The following is a 22,431-nucleotide window of genomic DNA, read 5'->3' on the forward strand; positions in this document are numbered from 1 at the left end:
AAAGAAAGAAAGAAAAAGGAAAAGAAAGGAAGAAACATAATTTACTACCAAGAACTTTTGAAGTAATCAACTAGCTCTTAAAAGAATTCTCTGGGAGTTCCCATTGTGGCTCAGCAGGTTACGAACCCCACTAGTATCCATGAGGATTAGGGTTTGATCCCTGACCCTGCTCGTTGGGTAAGAATCTGGCATTGCCATGAACTGCGGTGTAAGTCACAGATGCAGCTCAGATCCTGAGTTGGCTGTGGCTGTGGCGTTGTCCTGTAGCAGCAGTTTTGATTCAAACCCTAGCCTGGGAACTTCCAGGCTAAAAAGCAAAAAAAAAAAAAAAAAAAAGGAAAGAAAGAATGCTCTATTACTAGGTCATTTATTTATGTCTTGGTGGAATTTCACTACTCAAGATCTATGTGCGCAGGGTTCAACCACTTCAGTTCTGGTGGTAGTAGAATGCCTAAGATATCTGACCAGAAAGCTCTTTTCTAGAATATTCTATTGCAATGTAAAACACACATATCAAATGACGTGACTCCAGGATGTTTCAGAGACATCCAAAAGTCCCAACAAGGTGGTTGCCCAGACCAAATCTTATGTATAGAGGCTCAGTAAGAAAGAAAGTTGGAACTCAACCCCTACCAAAGTCAGCTTGCAGAACACTGCCATGGTGATACTTAATTCTAATCAATTTGCTTTGAAAAGCCTGACACAGGTTTTTTTGAGCCCTAAACAGGGGTGACTATAGCTCTCCTACGAAAATGTGATCAGCAAGCTAGCTGCTGCATTCAAAGTCCAAATCTCATAGTGGTGGGTAATATGTTTTCTAATAATGACACCAGTTGGAAATTGCACAGCACTTTATATTTCCAAGTGCCTTCATCCACGTGGTCCCCTGGTGCTGGCAGGCAGGCAGGCAGGGCAGGGAGGAGAAGGAAGCCACTCAAGGCAGTGATGAGTTTAAGGTCCCACAGATGTAATGTTGCAACTATAGAGATGGTTGAGTCAGGGACAAGACTGAGATTCCATAGATCTTTCTACAATGCCCAGGAAACCCCCACATCGTCTGAGCTTCAGGGTTTTTGTTTTTGTTTGTCTTTTTAGGGCCATGTCCACGGCATATGGAAGTTCCCAGGGTAGGGGTTGATTCAGAAGCGCAGCTGCGGGCCTATGCCATAGTAATAGCAACAACGGATCCAAGCCGCATCTGTGACCTACACCACAGCTCATGGCAACGTCAGATCCTTAACCCACTGAGAGAGACCAGGGATCAAACGCACATCCTCATGGACACCAGCCAGGTTTGTTAGCCGCTGAGCCACAACTCAAACTCCAAGCCTCAATTTTAAATGTCATTACTCTGGAGTTGCCGTCGTGGCTCAGCGGTTAACGAATCCGACTAGGAACCACGAGGTTGCGGGTTTGATCCCTGGCCTCTCTCAGTGGGTTAGGGATCTGGCATTGCTGTGAGCTGTGGTGTAGGCCAGCAGCTGTAGCTCCGATTCAACCCCTAGCCTGGGAACCTCCATATGCCTCAGGAGCAGCCTTAGAAAAAGGCAAAAAGACAAAAAAAAAAAATGAAAAAAATAAATAAATGTCATTACTCTACCGGCCCACGAGGGCATTCCCACTAACCACCTCCCCTCTCAGGGCCTCTGCTCCTCCCTCTGCCTACAGTGCTCTTCCCCAGGAATCCCCAGTCGTTATTCACATCTTGGCTCAAATGTCATCTCCCCAGAGAGGTCTTCCCTAACTACCCCTTCTAGGCTGTAAGCCTTCACTATGACATCCCTTGCTCTATTGACTACATGGAACTTAGCCTTTCCTGAAATTATGTTCTGCATTGGTGATCTTGTTAACCACCTGTCCCCCCAGCAGAACCAAGAGGACAGGAACCCTGCCTGGCTTTGCACCACTGTATCGATCCCACAGGCCTACAACAGTGCCTGGTATACAGTAGGTACGCCCCCAAATTTTCTGTATGACTAACTGATTTCATTAACAGTCAAAATCAACCTTACAAAACACACAGGAAAACATTATTATCCCCATTTGACAGAGGAGGACATTGAGGCCCAGAATGATTGACGTGTTCAAGATCTCAACTAAAAAGTGACAGAGTTGAGAAAAGAGCCTGGGTCTTTGACATCAAATCCAATGCTACCTGTACTAGATAGCTTTTTATTCGAAAAGTTATGGAAATGAGAAATTCTTCCCAATAAAGAATTACTGTACATACCATTCATTCACTCAACAAAAGATTCTGAGTGTTGACAAAATCCAAGCAGTATATTAAGCTCTATGGGAGACAAAAGGTATCATCAAGATATATGTCCTGCCTTCAAAGAACTTACCATATTCTAAAGAGGTTAAGCATGTGAAAAACAGTAAAAATAAAACAGAAAGTTTTAAGTGCCTTATGGACTCACGTGTCCACCCCAAAATCTGAATGTCAAAGTCTGAACCTCCAGCATCAGAACGTAACTGTATCAAAATATAGGGGCTTTTTTTTTTTTTTTTTTGGTCTTTTTGTCCTTTTAGGGCTGCATCCAGGGCATATGGAAGTTCCCAGGCTTGGGATCCAATCAGAGCTGTAGCCACCAGCCTACGCCACAGCCAGAGCAATGTGGGATCCAAACCGCATCTGCGACCTACACCACAGCTCACTGCAATGCCAGATCCTTAACCCACTGAGCAAGGCCAGGGATTGAACCCATGTCCTCATGGATGCTAGTCTCATTGGTTAACTGCTGAGCCACAATGGGAACTCCTGGAAACAGGGCCTTTTAAAGAGGTAAAGATTCACTGTTGCCTTTGGAATGGATAAGCAATGAGATCCTGCTGTACAGCACTGGAAACTACATCGAGCACTTGTGATGGAGCATGATGGAGGATCATGTGAGAAAAAGAATGTGTATGACTGGGTCTCTTTGCGGTACAATAGAAAATAGAATGCTGTAAACCAGCTATAATGGCAAAAATAAAAATCATTAAAAATAATAACATAAAAGCAGCCATCCTAAAAATAAATAAATAAGTAAACACAAAGAGGTGAAAGTTCAGTAACGTCACGAGGGTGGGCCCTGAACCACGTGACCATATTTGGAGATGGGCTTCAAAGAAGTGATGAAGTTAAAATGAGGCCATTAGGGCAGGGTCCGAATCCAACAGGACTGGTGTCCTTATAAGGAAGAGCCACCAGGGATGTGTGGGCACAGAGAAAGGGCCATGTGAGGACACATCGAGAAGAAGGCCATCTGCAAGCTAAGGAGAGAAGCCTTGGGAGGAGCCAAACCTGCAACACCTTGATCTTAGACTTTTAACCTCCATAACTGTGAGAAAATTAATTTCTATGTTTATCTACGCAGTCTCTGTCTCTCTCTGCTCTCCTTATAAGGATATCAGTCACACGGGATTAACAGCCCACCCTCTTCCAAACCAACTCATCATAACTAATTATATCTACAACAAAACTATTTCCAAATGATATCATATTATAGACATCGGGACTTCATCATATCTTTGAGGAGGATACAATTTAACTGATAACAAGTGGCTGGTTCAATTTTACCCAAAAAGTCTCTTTCTAGAACTTTTTCTGGAAATAACAGAAAAGTTAAACCCCCAAGACCTCATTGGAAAGATTATGGGAACCTAGAGCTGACAGGGCCCACCAGCCCACCATTGGAGAGAGACTGACAGAAAGCAGAGCCTGAAGAAAGGAAAGATGGAACAAGTCCTGAGGGCCTTCTCAGAGCTCCTAGATCCAACCATGCCTGATGCTGGTTTCCAGTTATTTGATTATTACCATCTCTCTGTTCACCAATCCAATATAACTGGATCACTTAAAACCAAGAGTCTCAACTAACAAAGAAAATAGAATTGAAAAGAACTGACAGCAGCAAAAGGAAAGCCAAAGCTACCTCTAAATCTGAGTTTTTTTGGGGGAGGGGGAGTTAGGGACAAGAATGGACAAAGGGAAGTCCATAGAAAGAGGAAGGTAGGGAAAATAATGAGGTTAGTTTTGGGTTTCTGGAGCTTCAGATTCTAGGTTGACATGAACAGAGCTATATCCTAAAAGACATAGGAAACATAAGGAGAAAGACTGCAACACACCACACCAGACATGAGATCCCTGAGAGGAAGATCATTACCTACCTATCCTAGGTGTGATTTATGCTAACACGGAGGGATGTATCAGAGTTCAGGGCAAGAAACTGAAGTCACTCTAGGTATGTCAAGCAGAAAGAGGTTTAATCCAGGGAATCAATTACTCAAAAAGAAGGGGGAGGGCACTGGAAGGCTAGAAGGGGTAGAAGTCAGAGAGCCTCCGAAGGGCCAGGGAGCTCAATGACATGCTACCACAGCTGCAATCCCACCTGCTGCCACCACTGCCCCTACAGCCCTGGAGGCTGGTGGCTAGCCACTGAAATGCTGAGTCTAGTCACCACGGCCTCTTCACACATCCTCACCACTTTGACTCTCAACAGCCATGGCTGCAAAGAGATCTTATGCAAGGGTAATGAACTGGTGGAATGGACCTTGCATCTGGAATCACAGCTGCAAGAAAGATGAGTCAGCTTTCCATTTAGAGGAAATGGAGGTTGAGAAAGCCAAGGTATGGCTTTTACCATGTATGAATTGATGACAAACCAGGTAAAGGAGCAATTCATTGTCCATGTGATTACTGGCTTTCAAGTGCTTTCACACACTGAGTCCAAGTTTCCCCATCTCTAAAATGAGGCAACTGGACTGTGTGATTTGTAAGGGCCTCTCCAGCCCAGCTACTTATGTGTCTGTGAGAGTCACCCTGCCCCTGACCCAGAGTCAAACAATTTTATTCCTAAGACTATCATCTTCTTGGCCAAAAGACCAGCCCCACACATTTGAACATAACCATTAAACACCTGGCAAGAAGGGCCACCCCACATAAGTTTAATAATTCACATTCCAATCCAATTACTGTGCATTTCATAAACAAGGGCTTATTAGAACACAGTCATTTCTCTGAGCAAGCAGCGTTCGTAGAACGGAAATTACAATGATTATCTTGAAGATACAGGCATGAATAATATAACCATTCCTTCCCGCTCCTCGTTTTTATCACTTCCCCTCCAGACAGTCTTAGATGGGAGGCTTTTAGCCAGTGGCTCAATCCAGCCACCTCTCCCGCTCTGGACCCTCTTGTCCCTGCCATGTAAGGTCCTCCTTGTCTCTTCATCAAAATACATCTGTCCTGGGTCTGAGATGAGCTTAAGGATTTGGCAAGGGTCCTACTTATTACCTCTTCATCTCTGACTTAGGCATGTGAAATTGGAGAGAATTTGGTGGGGAGACAAGGAGCAGACTGCAGTGAGGCCACTGCATGGCTTGGAGCATCTGTGACCTCTTTTTGGATCTCTGAATCCCCATCTCTAAAATAAAAGAACTGAATTCTTAATCTGGGGCACTTGAGCAAGACTTGAGGGCTATAAGGATAAGCCTAAATTATATGCAGTAAGTTGTGTGTGTATAAGGAATATTCACTGACCCCAAACTCTGTTTGGGAAATAATGTGGGCCTAGGGACAATAACTCCCTATCAGCACCACAGCAGAGCAAGTGATCTACTAGTTAAGGCAGACAGTACTCTCTAGTTTCTGGCCAAGGTACTGGTCCGAGACGAGTATTGCCTAAAACTTAATCATATCAAATCTTGTGGCCTTTACTGGGAATACTAAAATAGAGACATTCTTTCTTGATGGACATATGAATGAAGTTTCATGAGCTTCCACCAGTCATCTTGGAACCCACAGGGGAGCCAGCCTTGGGATAAAGCTGATATTGTAGGAGGCAAAGCAGAGAGAGAGAAGAAATGAGTCTTGGTAAAATGTTCAAGTGCTGGATCAAGCTTCACCTGATACCCCTGCAGTTTTTATTATAGAAATCAGTAAGTTTCTTCCACTGTTTAAGCTGTTCTGAATAGGGCTTCTGTACCTTGACACTAAAAGCAACTTAAATGATAGTATGCTTATATGTGAAATGCTCTAAAGACAAAAGCCATAGTTTCCAGGAGATCTTCTATGGGATCTGTGACCCCAAAAATATTTTAAACCATTAAACTAAGAAAAATTTTAAGGTAGCTTTGCAGCATTAGCATTCTATAAGCTTATGAACCCACCAAATTATAAATTGTTGGTATGAATGATAATGCGTAACCCACACCACTCCAAATAGAGCTTCATTTTTTAAATAAAGTTGATACTTTCCATTACAAAAGAAATACCAGCTTATTACAGAAATCTGTACACTATAGGAAAAAAATAAAACAGAAACACAACCACCTTTTTTTTTTTTTTTTTTTTTTTGTCTTTTTGCCTTTTCTAGGGCTGCTCCCGCGGCATATGGAAGTTCCTAGGCTTGGGGTCCAATCGGAGCTGTAGCCACCAGCCTGCACCACAGCCAGAGCAATGCGGGATCCAAACCGCGTCTGCAACCTACACCACAGCTCACGGCAACGCCGGATCGTCGACCCACTGAGCAAGGCCAGGGATTGAACCCGCAACCTCATGGTTCCTAGTCAGATTCGTTAACCACTGAGCTACGACGGGAACGCCACAACCACCATTAATACTTTGGAAATTTCCTCACGATTTAAAAAAATTTTCTATGCATAATCTTAGGGAGGTTTTAAGATAGCAGAATTCAAACTGTATGTGCTATTTTGTATTCTGCTCTTTTCACTTGATATTATCGTATAATTCCCGTATCATCGCAAACGCTTCGTGAAGAGCCTGTTCAAATGACTTCTTAACATTCTACCGAATGGATAGTCTATAATTTACTATTCCCCAAATGGGCAAGATGGGGCTATGTCCAGGTTTGGTTTTGTTCGTTTGCTTGGGTTTTTTGGTCTTGTTTTGGCTATTATTTCCTTGAGTGACAAAAGACTGTTTGTACAGGACTCTAAATGTAAAGGAAGGAGGCACCCGCCCTGGAATGCCCATCACGGAGTCAGACCGAGTGAGGAGGGCTGGGGCACCATCCTGACCAGAGGAAGTGCCTGCCTCACCATGGACGTCAATAGAAGGTGAAGCCCCCTTTGCCTGTCTCAGGACTTCTTCCATTGGGATGGAGCTCCACCAGCAGCACTCCTGGCCTCCCTCCACTTCGAGGTGGAGTGTCCATCCCAACTGACGGTCTAGGGAAGGAGTCCCTTCCACTGAGAGCCAGCACAGCCCTATCCCTTCCTGCGGTGTTTTTTAGCAGATCAGGCCCCAGTTTGGGCAGCTCTGCAGGAACCCAGCTTTGTCTGTTAACAGGGGAGAAGTCTCACTCCGGTGTTCAGCCATATCAAGTTCCTTTCATCTCCAAAATCTGTTTGATTGGAATAACCATGATATTTTGGTCACCTGTCTCCTTCCATTTTGTCTTATTTTTCCACTGGCTCAGGATTCAAGCCAGGAAGAAGGATGCTATTTATCCAACCCCTTCAAAACCACAACTAAGACCATATCCTCCACTGTTGCTGAATTTCTTCTCTTCTCATCCCACAAGCAGGATGTTGGGGTTTGGGATTCTGCTTAGAGGACTTAGCTGAAGGCAAAATTCATTGCTACATGTGGGTCTTGACAATCAACACTATGCTCACACAGAAACAACAGATAATAGAATCATTATTATTTATAACAGTCACTGCTGTTTCTTGAGTAGTAATCACGTACCATGTGTTACTCATTTTTTTTTTTTTTTGATCTTTTCAGAGGCGCACCTGTGGCATACGGAGGTTCCCAGGATAGGGGCTGAATCGGAGCTGTAGCTGCTGGCCTACATCACAACCACAGCAATACCATATCCAAGCCAAGTCTATGACCTAGACCACAGCTCACAGCAACGATGGATCCTTAACCCACTGAGCCAGGCCAGGGATCGAACCCATGTCCTCACGGATCCTAGTCAGGTTCGTTAACCCCTGAGCCACAGTGGGAACTCCCATGCACCCTGCATTGTATCAAATGCTTGGCACCCCTAGTTCCTGCTAACAAAAGCCCTCTCGGGTAGATATCATCACCTCTGCTTTACAAGGGGGAAGCTGAGGTTATACGAGAGGTCTTGTAACATCCAGATTACAGGCTTACACCGTTAACAGTGGCCAGGCCAGGATTCACAATTAGATTAAGACCCCTGAAAGCCTGTGCTCTTAACCTCTTAGCAGCCACATGGGTTCCTCTGAGGAGGGGGGCAGGTGAGGGAGTGAGGGCCCCCACATCCTCTCAACAAACAGTTCAGGGAATTCCAGGATGCTCAGAGCCCCCCCAGATCTTTATCTTCCCAGAGACCATTGTCACAGCATCATTGTCGTATAAAGGGGGGGAGTGTTGATTACTTTGGGCTTCTTTTTTTGTTGTTTTTTTTTTTAGGGCCGCACCAAGGGCATGTGGAAGTTCCCAGGCTAGGAGTGTAATTGGAGCTACCGCTGCCAGCCACAGCCATAGCAATACCAGATCCAAGCCGCATCTGTGACCTAGACCAAGGCTCACAGCAACACCAGATCCCCACCCACGGAGTGGGGCCAGGGATTGAACCCACATTTTCATGGATACTAGTTGGGCTTGTTACCACTGAGCCTCAACCAGAACTCCAGGCTTCTGGTTTTTTTTAGGTCGGAGTCACATAACCTAAAACTCATCATTTTAAGTTGTACGATTTAGTGGCATTTAGGCTGCAAGGCTCTACCATCACCACCTCTACCCAGTTCCCGACATTTTTATCACCCCAGACAGAAACCTTCCTACAAAGTCACTCCTCAATCCCCCCTCCCACTCTGGCAGTCACTCATCTGCTTTCTGTCTCTATGGGTTCTCCTATTCTGAATATTCCATCTGAAGGGATTACCTGGAGGTTTCTCATGGGTGATTACAGCATTCACCACTCACGTGTTGTGTGCAGATAGGGACGCAGCTCTCCGACACAGGGTCAGAGAATTCTCCTCTCGCTACCCACCTGGACGTCCCCCCTTGCCACTGTGCAGCCTCTTAGCGTTTCTCTCCTTGACGGGCCACACATCCTGTCCCGCTTCCCCACTTCACATTCACGCTAAAACAAAACAAACACACAAGGAAACAAAACCCTTCCCAACTCGTGAGCAGATGAGCCAGGAAATCCGATGATTCAACCCTTTTTTTCTTAGCTCAAGAAGGTCGAGCCCAACCCACTGCAGGGTACTGGCAACCCTATCTGATCTCTTGGGACAGTCCATGAAGGAAGATAATATAAGGAATGGAAGGTATATGTATGTAGGACTGGGTCACTTGGCTGTACAGCAGAAATGGGCACAACATTGTACATCAACCATACTTTTAAAAAAAAGTTTCAGGAGTTCCCACTGTGGCATGAGCGGAAATGAATCCGATTAGGAACCATGAGGTTGCGGGTTCAATCCCTGGCTTTGCTCAGTGGGTTAAGGATCCGGTGTTGCCATGAACTGTGGTGTAGGTTGCAGATGGCTTGGATCCTGCGTTGCTGTGGCTGTGACGCAGGTCAGCAGCTGTAGCTCCAATTTGACCCCGAGCCTGGGAACTTCCATATGTCATGGGTGCGGCTCTGAAAAACAAATAAACAAATAAATAAAAATGTTTAAATGTTTCATGTATCTTTTTTTTAAAAAAAGTGTCTTCTGGGAGTGCAACTGCAAGACAGAATGAGGCAAAAAGCTACAAAAGGAGAAGGTAATAATTGAAGGGAATGGTCTCCTTACTGCCAAAAGGAACCCAAAGCAGAATGTGAGCGTGCTAGCCAGCTCCCACAGCCCCCACCGCATACAGGGCCATTCAGACTGCTAAGCACGTAGTCCAGAAAGTCTACAAACACAGGGCCAGTTGAACCAGGAAGACACACCTGGAGAGGATGGCTCTTGCCTGTAAACCGCCTCCCCCTGCCATCTTGCCACTCAAAGTATGGTCTGAGGACCAGCAGCATCAACACACCCTTGTTACAAATGCAGACTCTGCCAAGGACCTGTCTGCTCAGTCCTGAGCTATTCCCATTGCAGGGCTTGTCCCTATACTTCTGTACGGAGGTATAATTATACCACCCCTTAGGTTTTCTTAGCATACTATGCTCTGTTTCACGTTGCACCCTTAAAGCTCTGTCCATATGCCTTTATTTCAGGATTCTGAGCATAAGGCATGGCCAGCATTATGAGTGAAATTTTTTATTTTATTTTTTGCCCTTTTTAGGGCCATACCTGCAGCACATGGAAGTTCTCAGACTAGGGGCTGAATTGGAGCTGCAGCTGCCAGCCTACACCACAGGCACAGCAGTGCTAGATCCGAGCCTCATCTGCGACCTACACCACAGCTCAGGGCAATGCTGGATCCCCGACCCACTGAGAGGCCAGGGATTGAAGCCGCATCCTCATGGATACTAGTCGGATTTGTTTCCACTGTGCCACAACAGGAACTTCTTGTTAGCGAAATTTTGTGTTAATAAAATAGTATTAAACACACACACACACACAAAATGCAGAACCCACACCTCAACAAGATTCCATGGACATTTGTATGCATTAAAATCTGCGAGGTACTATTCCTCCATATAAGCAAAAAAAAAAAAAGTCAGGACCAAAATGTCACCAACTGTGTTGAAGTTCAGCAGTTCAAAGAGTGCCTTAGCCTGGGCTCCTGTAAGTCCCCGGTCATATGTGCACCTCCACCTCCACCCACCCTACCCTCCACTCTCGGCACAGGAGCAGTGATTATGTACATCTTTACGGTGTGTTACTTCTTCCTTCCAGATGTGGTCTAGTCTTCCCTTAGAATCAATGGCCTGGAGCAGTGAGACTGGTTTATTATTCCCATCTGTGAATGCTCCTCCTTCTAGTTGGAGAAGGCAGGAATTTCAGAGTTGCTCAAACTGATCCCGCCAGAGTGCAGAGAAGGAAAAGACGGGTGGGGAGGGAGGACCAGTGAGGTTAAGAGGGGGTGGAGGGATTGTGTACTGAAAAAGGACTTCCACATCTTTCAGGACCACTGGGCAGAAACATGAATTGAGACAGAGACCACCTGGCTGTCTCTGGGAAATTCCACATACACAGAGCTTATCCCTGGAAACTCTCCTGGTCCTCACCTGACATGAAGCAAAAGGCATCCACCGAGGACTTAGAAATTCCAACAATTTCCTAGGCCTGTTCCAAATTCTCTGCATCTCAGCCTAACGAGAAAACTACCCATATTCACACGACAGAGAAGAGGAAGGAGGGTGACGTAACAGGAGACCTGGGACAGATGAGACAGAGCCACCCTTGCCCTCCTCCCATGTCCCCTCCTGTCTTTTCTGAGTGCACTTGTGGCAGTCTGTGATCCTGAATATCCGGTCAGGATGGCAAAGGCTTCTGGCTTTTATTCATCATGGAACTTCTGTGTCCCCCACAACCAATACACACTCACACACACACACACACACATACACACGCACTCCTCCAGCATCGCTAAGTCAGTAGGCAACCTTTTTGGGAGGTTATTAAGCAACGGATTGAAAGCACAGAAATAAGTGTTCTCCAGCTAACAACTAGCATCTCCTAACTCTAGATGTTTAAGTGGGAGCCCAGAACAGCCCCCCTCCTCCACTGATACCCTCTGCACTGGTTTCTGAGAGCTGCCCTAACAAATTACTACAGACTGAAAGGCTTAAAACAACATCAACTTACTGTCGCCTAGTTCTAGAGGCTTTAAGTCCAAAATCAAGGTGTTGGCAGGGCCATGCTCCCTCCAAAGGCTCTGGGGAAGAATCCTTTGCCTCTTCTGCTTTCTGGTGGTTGCTAACAAGCCTTGACGACCCCTGCAGCATCACTGTGGTCTCTGCCTCAGTTCTCACATGGTGATCTCCCTATGGGCCTGTGCACAAATTTCTTTTTCTTTTTTTTTCTCTTTTCTTTTGGCTGAGCCCAAGGCATGTGGAAGATCCCAGGCCAGGGATGGCCCCTGAGCCACAGCAGTGACCCAAGCCACAGCAGGGACAATACCAACACCAGATGCTTAACCCACTGAACCACCAGGGAACTCCTCCCTCTTCTTATAAGGACCCTAGTCATTGGATTAGGGCCCAAGATAATACAGTATGTCCTCATCTTAAATTGATTACATCTGCAAAGACCCTATTTCCAAATAAGGTCACATTCGCAGCTAAGGGGAGTTAATACTTAAACACATCTTTGGGGATAACGCAGTTCAACCCACCACACCCTCTAATAAGGACCAAACCAAAGGCCTGTGGCATGTTAACAACAGAAAGATTTTGCTCTTGTTAGTCCCTCAAGCCTCAAAAACACATCATCGACACAAAACACCAATACTGACTGAGTACTTAGTAAGTGCCAAGCATTGTGCTATTTTACATGGATTTTCTTCTTAATCGTCAAATTCACTCAGTGAAGTAGGAATTATTATCAGCCCCATCTTACAATTGAAGTTTTCAAAAATTAAATAACTTACCCAAGGAATACAGTGATGGATCCAGGATTTGAACCTGACTCTCTCTGACCCCAAAGTCCACCAAAGTTCTTCCATGTTTTACTTTTCAAGCTAAGCTGTGTGATTTGGGGCGAGTAAGTACCCCTCTCTGGGCTTCAGTGGCCTTATCTGTAAAAAGAACAGCTCCCCCAGATTAAGGGCTCTTCCTTCTTTGAGTCCACAGCACTTTGAGTCTTTTCATCCAGGGTAACCAGTCACTGACCAGCTGATCCACTTTTGAAATCAACTGCAGAAAGGTCCACCCCCAACCCCTCCCGACCCCAAGAACAGCCGTATCTTGCCACATATGTTTATGCATGATTCGTACAAACAGGATTTCAAACACATTACCAAATTCTGACTCCAGGCTGTGACAGCCTCATCAGAGGCAGGGATCGTTTCTATCTGCATATAAGCTTCGGGGAGGGCCTAACCAACCCACAGGGAAAGACCCGCTCCACCAGCAACACACGCCTTTACAGCACTTGGGGAAAGAAAACACTTGCACTTCTAATTGGTTTCTTATCAGCAGTGTGCTTCTGGAACTAAGGGAGAACATCAAGTACACAATGTCTTTCACTTGACTTAGATGAAAGTTCACATTCCAATTCCCGAGAACAGGTTAATGGAAGGGCCTTCCACAAGTCCTGACCTGCTCCTCCTGGCATCTTCCCTCCGCCTTTCATTCCACTTGCCAACCAGGCCACATAAGTGGGGGCTCTACACCTCACAAGCAAGGGAAGGGGATGGGGGAAATGGCAAAAAGATTAGGGTCAATAGGGAGCTGGTGGAAACAAAGAATGGCGCTAATTGCTGGCTGGATCCAAAATGATCACAAAATCCTAAAATGCATCACATTTATTGGACGCTACTGGTTTCAAGCATATTTTCTCCTGTAATGCTCCCAGCAATTATGTGGGGCAGCTGTGTTATGGTCCCACTTTGCAGATGAAAAAAACAAGGCTCAGCTCTTAAATGAGATTTAAGACCAGGTGTGGCTGATTCCAAAGTCTCTTTCTTCTACAACCCTGGGCCTCCAAGGACCACAAGAAGAAAACAGTCACCTTCCTGTTTCTACAGCTTACACTGCTATTGGTGCCACAGCTGCCAACTTCCGAGAGTATGTGTTCTATTCTTTTCCTTGGAGGAGATAAGATTTTGTTCCGATGAAGCAGAAAACAAATAAGATTACCTTAGATCTGGAGTCTCAGAATCAGTGACTGTGAAGAAAGCAGTAGGACAGGGAGGAAGCGGCCCTCTTCATCCTGGGTCTGGCTCCTGATGCAATGTCAGGATCAAGGGCTGAAGGGTTCCTGCCATCTCTCCATGTGTCTCTCAGTGGCAAGACCTTGTTCCCCTGAGCTGCACTCCCCACCTCCTCCCAGCAGAGGGCGGAAGTCGTACAAACCTAGACTCGGCCCTGCCTCTCTGCAGCGCCCTCTTCTCTATGATGAGGAGGATGTTGGTACATAGCTTGCCTACACCCTGAATCCCACAGCTTCACGCTTGCACCTCCACCCCCACTTCTAAGGCCGTATCCCAGCCCGTTCCCCCGCAATAGCCACCTAATTTATCTCCCTCTTTTCACACTCCTGCTCCCTATAGCCATGCTTTCTACCCAGCAGGCAGCAATCTTTTAAAAATGTAAATTAATGCACTGTCTAGTTCAAAAACCTCCGGGGCATTTCATCATTCCTAGAATTTAAAAAAACTCTCTGTCGTGGTCTTTAACGCCCACCCCTGCATGCTTCCCTTACAGGCCCTACCTTGATGCCTCCACACCAATCCTGTGGGTTTTCTTCTAGTTCCCGAATCGCCAAGGCAGAGCTGCCGGCACTAGCTTGGTCCTTCTGGCTGGAACGCTCCTCCCCAGAGTTGCACAGGCTCCCTTCCTCATGTCACTGTCTACCCAAGTATTCTTTCTCCAGAGAGGCTTTCCCTGGCCTCCCCAGTTAACAGGCATCTTCCCCAGAAAACTCTAAAACCTTTTTTGCCTCTTTTTCACAACATTTATTACTACTTGAAATCCTACATGTGCATAAATTGCTATTGTCTGCCTCTTCCACTAAAACGCAAGCTCTGTGACCGCAGGAGTTTTGTCTATATTGTTTATCCAATAGTTGTCCTGTAGTAGATGCTTAATAAATATTAGTAGAATGAATGAATGACAGCATATTAAGCTTTGGCAGAGACTGCTAGTTGTCCCCAATATCTAGTCTCCCTTTCTTCCTTTAATTAATCAAAACTCCAAGCTGTAGCTTAACACATTACCATCCACCTAAAGACTATGTTTCCCAGACTTCCTTGCACTTAAGTGTGTCCATGTGACTAGGTCTGGCCAATTAGGGTTGCCAGATAAAATATGGAATGCCCAGTTCAATTTGAATGTTATTCAAAGTTTCTGAAACCAAATTTATGGTTACCAAAGAAGAAATCTTGGGGGGGGGGAGTAAGTTAGGAGGTTGGGATTATCATATACACACTATTATATATAAAATAGACAGGCAACAAGGACCTACTGTGTAGCACAGGGAAATCTACTCAATACTCTGTAATGACCTAAATGGGGAAAGATATATGTATATGTATAACTGATTCACTTTGCTGTACACCTGAAACTAACACATTGTAAGTCAAATATACTCCAATAAATTTAAAAAAATAGAATATTTTTAAAAATATGAATGACATATTAACAACCAATAATTTTTTACTGTAAGTATGTCCCAAATTAAAAGACCAGTAATTGGTTTAGTATAAGTAAGGCCTGTTAGGACACCAGAAAAGCATTGGTTGTTTATCTGACTTCAAATTTAACCAGGTGCTCTATATTTTTGTTTGCTTTATCTGGCAACCCTATGGCCAAGAGAACATAAGAGAAAGTAATGTCTACAACTCTGAGGTCACCTCCTTAAAATTAGGGACACGTCCTCACTTCCCCTTCCCCGTGTTGTTGGCTAAAACATGGTTGGGGTTAGGGGCCGGTGACTCATCTTTGACCATTACTGATGTGATGCAGGAGGGCTGCTCTGCCCTCCAGACCCACCTGCTATCTCAGTCTTGTAAATGAGAGAAAAACTACCTTCTGCCTCATTAAAGCCTCTGTTATTTTGTTCACCATTAAAGCAACTAAACCAAAATCTGAATAAATGCAAAATTTAAAGTGAATTATGGTAATCTGGGTGCCAGGGAGATCACCAGAAAGCCTCAATAAATCTTCATTTCCCATCTCCTCACTATCAGGTTTGGCCCCCCTCTAGCAAATTCCACAGCCCTGATTTGAAGGAATTTGGCATCTTCATGTTTTAACCAGCAGCTCTTATAAGCCCCCCAGTTGTCACCCTCTCGGCCCCTGAGGAGAGGGGCTCAGAGTAAGCTTTATTCATGGGATAAAATTAAACAAAGCAACCAGTGAGATTTTCGGTTCTCCCAGCATTGATTCCCAGCTGCCTGGAGAAGCTATGGTGTTCCACGATACACAGCTTAGAGCTCTGTAAATACCCTCATCTACGAAACGCCAGGAAAAGAGAAGTGGCCCAGAGTCCTTCTGCACTGGTGCCACTATGGGCTCAGCCACAGTCAAAGACGCCCAAGCTGGGGAGGAGCCTCTGAGTCTCCGTGGGAATTCTCCCCTCCACGCCCGCCCACTGATCCCCACACCTTCACGTGGCTGGTCTGTGCATCAGTGTCACCTCCTTAGAGAGACCTTCCCTGGCCATTCCATCTAAAGGAGAAGCCTCCACTCCTGCAGCACTTCACAGCATCTATCTTTATATGTATGGATATATATCCACTGGGTTATCCTCTGCCTTCTCCACTGAAAGCTGGGCCCCCTGAGCACAGGATATTTGTCTCTGCTGTTCACTGCTTAAGCCCAACACCTCAGACTGTGCCCAGCCAACGTGGAGGTACTGGATAAATATTGTTGAGTAAATAAACAAAAAGAAGATAGATATGGGTATAAATATGGACGTAGATATTGATGTGGATATAGCTTTCCATGTAGATGTGGATAGAGATATAAATATAAGGGGTTCCTGTTGTGGAGCAGCAGAAACGAATCCAACTAGTATCCTCGAGGATGTGGGTTCGATCCCTGGCCTCGTTCAGTGGGTCAGGGATCCGGCATTGCTGTGAGCTGTGGTGTAGGTCACAGACACGACTCAGATCTGGCTTTGCTGTGGCTGTGGTGCAGGCCAGCAGCTGCGGCTCCGATTCGACCCCTAGCCTGGGAACTTCCATATGCCATGGGTGCAGCCCTAAAAAAAGCAAAAAAATAAAAATAAAAAATAAAAGATATAAATATAGATGCAGAGGTTCACCAACAAGCCAAGCATCTTCTACCAACAGCTTCCAGCATCAGATAACAAGAAAGGTGACAAAACCTGTGCGCAATAGTGCTGACGTTTTACCAGAGAATATGCAGCTTTGAATATAAAGTTTGACTCCCTGTTGACATGGAAACCTCTGCCGGGTAGAAGTAATGATTCCACAGAATGTCAGGACCAAAGGCATCTGAAGTTCAAGTCCCTGATGGGGAAATAGAGCTGGGCTCATGCTAACAGTGGCAGCAGATATCTGCCAAGCACTTTTTGGTTTAGGAAGCATCTCCCCTTCCTTTTTCTTCATTTTGTCCTCACAACAATTCTACTGGGCAAGTAGTTGTAATATTGGTAGCATTATATTAATTATAATTTAGCAATTATTATTTATAACACTCATCCATACATACACACACAATGGAAGAGCACTCAATCATTAGAAAGACTGAAATAATGCCATTTGCAACAGTATCGATGGCCCTGGGGGGGGTATTATGCTAAGTGAAATAAGTCATAGCAAGGCAAATACGTATATCACTTATAGGTAGAATCTAAAAAAAGCAACAAAGTAGTGAATAAGACAAAAAAGAAGCAGACTCACAGACACAGAGTACAAACTAGTGGTTAAAAGAGTGGGGAGAGGGAAGGGTGGGGGGCAATACAGAGGTGGGGAAAAATGGGTTATTATGAGGTTATATGAAACCACGAGTTTGAACTTCGGAGAATGTAAAGCACTATAGAATTTAAAGAATCTTTCATTCATTAAAAAATAACAAAATATAAAAATATCAGTAGCATTTTAGTTATATTGAAATATAATTAGCCTCCTGAACTGTGCACTTAAAAATAGCTAAGATAGGAGTTACCGTCATGGCTCAGCAGAAACCAATCTAATACCCATGAAGACGAGGGTTCGATCCCTGGCCTCGCTGAGTGGGTTAAGGATCCAGCGTTGCTGTGACCTGTGGTGTAGGTCTCAGACGTGGCTGGATCTGGCATTGCTGTGGCTGTGGCCCTGGCCAGCAGCTGTAGCTCCAATTCGACCCCTAGCTGGGGAACCTCCATATGCCACAAGTGCAGCCCTAAAAAGCCAAAAAAAAAAAAAAAAAAAAAAACTAAAATTGTAAATTTTATGTCATGTGTATTTCACAACAACTAGAAATGAAAATTATATATGGGTATACATAAAATGATTAGCCACAACTCTGTTCTGTACCTGAAGTAAGTTAAGCTCAGAGAGGCTATTACTTGTCAAAGTCACACAGTAAAGGGATGTGTGGGAAGCCAGTGTCACATGGGGACATTGGAGTCCAGCTCTGGACATTTCCTACAGGGAGAGGGAAACTTCACCCCACAAACATGCCAAGAACCAACCCCAAGCTAGAAGATGAGTGCTCTGAGTTTCCCAAGGAAGTTTTTAATATGCTTAATCCCACATAGCTGTTCACACAACGCTGCTGTCAAGGTCTGCCTCTTGCGTGATGCCACGCCGAGGGGCGGCTGATCCAACAGCCAGCAGCTCAGCACAGACTGCGTGTCATTTATTCTATTTTGTGACAATTAATTTGCTCGAGGACCAAGGGTGTTCAGTGGTTACATTAAGACGCAAAGAAAAATTAAACACTGATGTGTCTTTTTTCTCACGGGTCAGTGTCGGCAGAAGGTATTTTCATTGACATTGTTTATCTGTTCCACTTGACTCCAAATTACACTTGAGATACAAGAACTAACACACCACGCTGTCTTTATACAGAAGTGTTGACTATGAGGGGCTGGATATTAAAGAGAAAATAACTAGCCTGAGATTCTAGTAGGGCATAAAAGCAGTGAGATATGACACAAAGAATTAGTCTCAAGCATGCAGGAGCACAATAAAAGCCTTCTTAGAAAAACCGATCTGGGCTTCTGGAGTCTCTGCTTAATATGCAGCATTGTGCCAGCTATACTCCAACGTCTAAAACAATGTGTTAAGAAAGAGTCTAATGGGGAGTTCCCATCATGGCTCAGCAGTCACAAACCTGACTAGGATCCATGAGGACTCCGGTTCAATCCCTGTCCTCGCTCAGTGGGTTAAGGATCCGGCATTGCCATGAGCTGTAGTGTAGATGGCAGATGTGCCCATGTTGCTTTGGTGTAGGCTGGTAGCTCTAGCTCCAATTTGACCCCTACCCTGGGAACGTTCATATGCCACAGGTACAGCCCTAAAAAGCAAAAAATAAAAAATAAAATAAAATAATTTTTAAAAATGTTTTTAAAAAGTCTGATGCCCATTTAGAATAGTTACAGTTAAAGCACGAGCATCGTGTATCATAACTGCCTACTTTCTGATCCTCTGCCAGCTCTCCCCACCTCACTTGGATCATGCTTCTCTCTTTCACACCAGCTGTTTGGTCCTGACTGGATATCAGGCTTCTCAAGGTAAAGCAGCATAAAGTTTAACTTTGCAACCAGTGAGAGCTGCACTGGAATCAGAGCTCCATCATTTACCGCTCCTGCGACCTTGAGAAGTTACCTAAACTCACTGATCTCCTTTTCTCGTCTCACAAAATAATACCTCCCACGCCGTAGGATTCTTGCGTGAATTAAATGAGATATTTTGTGCCAAGCACTGGGTACAGTGCCTGGTGGTAACGAGGGTTCAATAACTGGGCAGTTCAGGATGCTCTACTATGCAGAGCACCATGTTAGCTCTCAGAGCATATCTTCAATAAGCATCTATTAGCAGTTATCTCAGGGTCATGAGAATGATCTCATGGTTGGTTTTTCTTATATTATTCCACATGAATTATGCTTTATTGAGCACACATCATGTGCTAGGTCCTGTTGCACCTATTTCCTGTCTTCTCCCATTAGTCTAGGCGTTCTGTAGGTGGGGAGAGCAGGAACACATGCCCTGGCAATCTGGCTCTGGCTCCTGCCCTCCTAACCTCACTGCCTCTGCTGCTACTTTTTGTGTAACCAGAAAAGCAAAATATTTTTAAAACAATTTAAGACATTAAGTGCACACTTGTCGAATGCTTGTCAGCTCTCATCTGAATGTGCAAGAACCTGAAGACTGAGAGAGTGACACTTCTTGTAATTCACAAAAATTGTCACAAAAAGAGCAGGGTGGGAGTTTCCGTTGTGGCTCAGCGGTCATGAACCTGACTAGCATCCGTTGTGGCTCAGCGGTCATGAACCTGACGCAGGCTCAATCCCTGGCCTCACTCAGTCGGTTAAGGATCCGGCGTGACCTGTGGGGTAGGTCTCAGACCTGGCTGGGATCTGGCATTGCTGTGGCTGTGCCGTAGGCCAGCAGCAGCAGCTCTGATCAGACCCCTAGCCTGGGAACCTCCATGGGCCACAAATGCGGCCCTAAAAATAAAAAGACCCAAAAAAAAAAAAAAAAAAAAAAGAGAGAGAGAGAGAGAGTAAGGTGTTAGGCCCTAGGCAAGATGCTGTGGGAAACATCACAGAAAAAAATGTCTTCCCTTCAGAGCCTTCAGACGTGGAAGGTAAATTAGTGCTGCTAGCAGCTGACGTTCATTTAGGGTGTGCCATGGGCCCAGCCACTGTGCTAAAAGCTCTGTCTACATCATCTCATTTAATCCTCACTACAAATCAATGAACAAGAGACGATTAAAACCCTCCTTTTGCAAAGGAGGAAACCAAAGCCTTCAGAGGTTAATCACTTGCTGGGGGTTCCAGAAGAAAAACCCACACAGGCTAAGTGCCACGTGGCTGCCATCAGCAATGATTCTCATCCATCTTCCTCTCCCACTGTCTTAAAAAGCAGGCCACCTGGTAGGTGACTGAAACATTCCTGGCAAAGTGAATGTCCACTTTTTAATACTCTCCCATTGCTAAATGTCAGTGTATTAGCAGACATTAAACTTTACACAAACACAATTAGTGAGTTCTAACGAATTCCACCCACTGAGTTTATCGGCCTCGTCATGCTAGTCCCCACTGGCACCTCCTCTCCTACCTCCCACTTTGGAGAAGGGCCTGAGATGGAGAAGACAACCCTTTCCCTGTGCTCTTGCCTGCAAATTCTCAATTTCAAGGTGTTTATTACACCTGATTTATGGCCTGACAGGGCTCATTCTAGCCCACAACCTTGAGCATATGAAACGCACGGGGGAGGGGGATTTACTACGACTGTGTTCGTCTTCATGCACTGCAGGGAATTTTTTAAGTGAAAAAGGCTCAAGAAGCAGGGATATTTCAAACAGCCAATTATGAATAACAATCGCTTGATGGCCAAGCGCCGTAGATCGTCCAGCTCATTCGGTTTTCATCTAATTAAATCTTTCATTTCCACGGGCAGCGTGCGGTACAAGCTGGTGTCTGCTTTTGCCGGCAGGAGATAATCAATAGGAGAAATGTGGATGCGTTTCAGCATTTATTAGCAGCTCAATTGGAAGTTGTTTTATTTTAATAACAGCCTGGCCTTCGTTCTGTGCAGGATAAATCGACAGCTTTGATGAATAATAGACGACAGAAAACTGGTTTATATTATCCCATTAAGAGTAAAGAAATCAGAGAATGAAAGGGAGCTGAGAAAGAAATTGAAAAACACTCTAGAGCTGCATTTTCTTTGTTACCAAGAAAGGGAAAAATAACCAAAAATGCCTTCCATTTATTCTAAAGGATCATCAAACCTACCTGACTTCAGCTAGACTTGCCTTCAAGGACTGAAACAATAATTCCCTCATTCTGAAGCTTTCTACCACTTTTATTTGTAGATCATATTTAGTAATTCTTGGTTAATTTCCCCTGGAGATGAAGTCGGGATCAAAGAGGGGAGAAACACACAGAAAATGTCATTTGTTTACCAGAAGTGAACCCAAATGCCCAAATGCTCACATCTTCAAATAGCAGGCACACTGACCAGGGTAGGACGCCTTAGAACAAATACAGAAGGTCCATCCTGGTGAGGCATTTACATGAGGCTGCTGCACACCTGGGTCAGTGGCATTTAAACTGACCTGTGGGCAGAGGACCTCTCTTCGAAATCTCACTTGGTATAGCCAACCATTTACCTGACAGTGCCACAGAAATAACTCTAAGGCATCTCAAATATAACATCTAAAAATAAAAAAGGGGGGGCAGAGGGGAGTTCCCACTGTGGCTCAGCAGAATTGAACCCAGCTAGTATCATGAGGATGCAGGTTCCATCCCCGGCCTCTCGCAGCAGATTAAGGATCTGGTGTTGCCAGGAGCTCCAGTACAGGTTGCAGACGCAACTCGGATCTGCAGTTGCTGTGGCTGTAGTGTAGGCTGGCAGTTGTAGCTCCAATTCCACCCCTATCCTGGGAATTTTCATATGCTGCAGGTGTGGCCCTAAATAAATAAATAAGTAAATAAAAAATTAAAATCCGAATGTTTTACCACAATGAGATACCACTTCACACCTCTTAAGATAGAGATTATAAAGAAAATAAATAACAAGCGTTGGCAAGTAAGTAGGAAATTGAAACCCTTGTGCACTCTAAGTGGGAATCAGAAGTGCTGCAGTCAGTATGGAAAATAATTTGGAGTTTTCTCCAAAAACTTAAAAGAGAACTATCATATGAGCCAGCAATTCCACTTCTGGATACACACTCAAAAGAAGTGAAAGGAGGAACTTGGACAAATATTTGTACACCC

Source organism: Sus scrofa, chromosome 16, assembly GCF_000003025.6.
Source record: "Sus scrofa isolate TJ Tabasco breed Duroc chromosome 16, Sscrofa11.1, whole genome shotgun sequence".
NCBI classification, from domain to species: Eukaryota; Metazoa; Chordata; class Mammalia; order Artiodactyla; family Suidae; genus Sus; species Sus scrofa.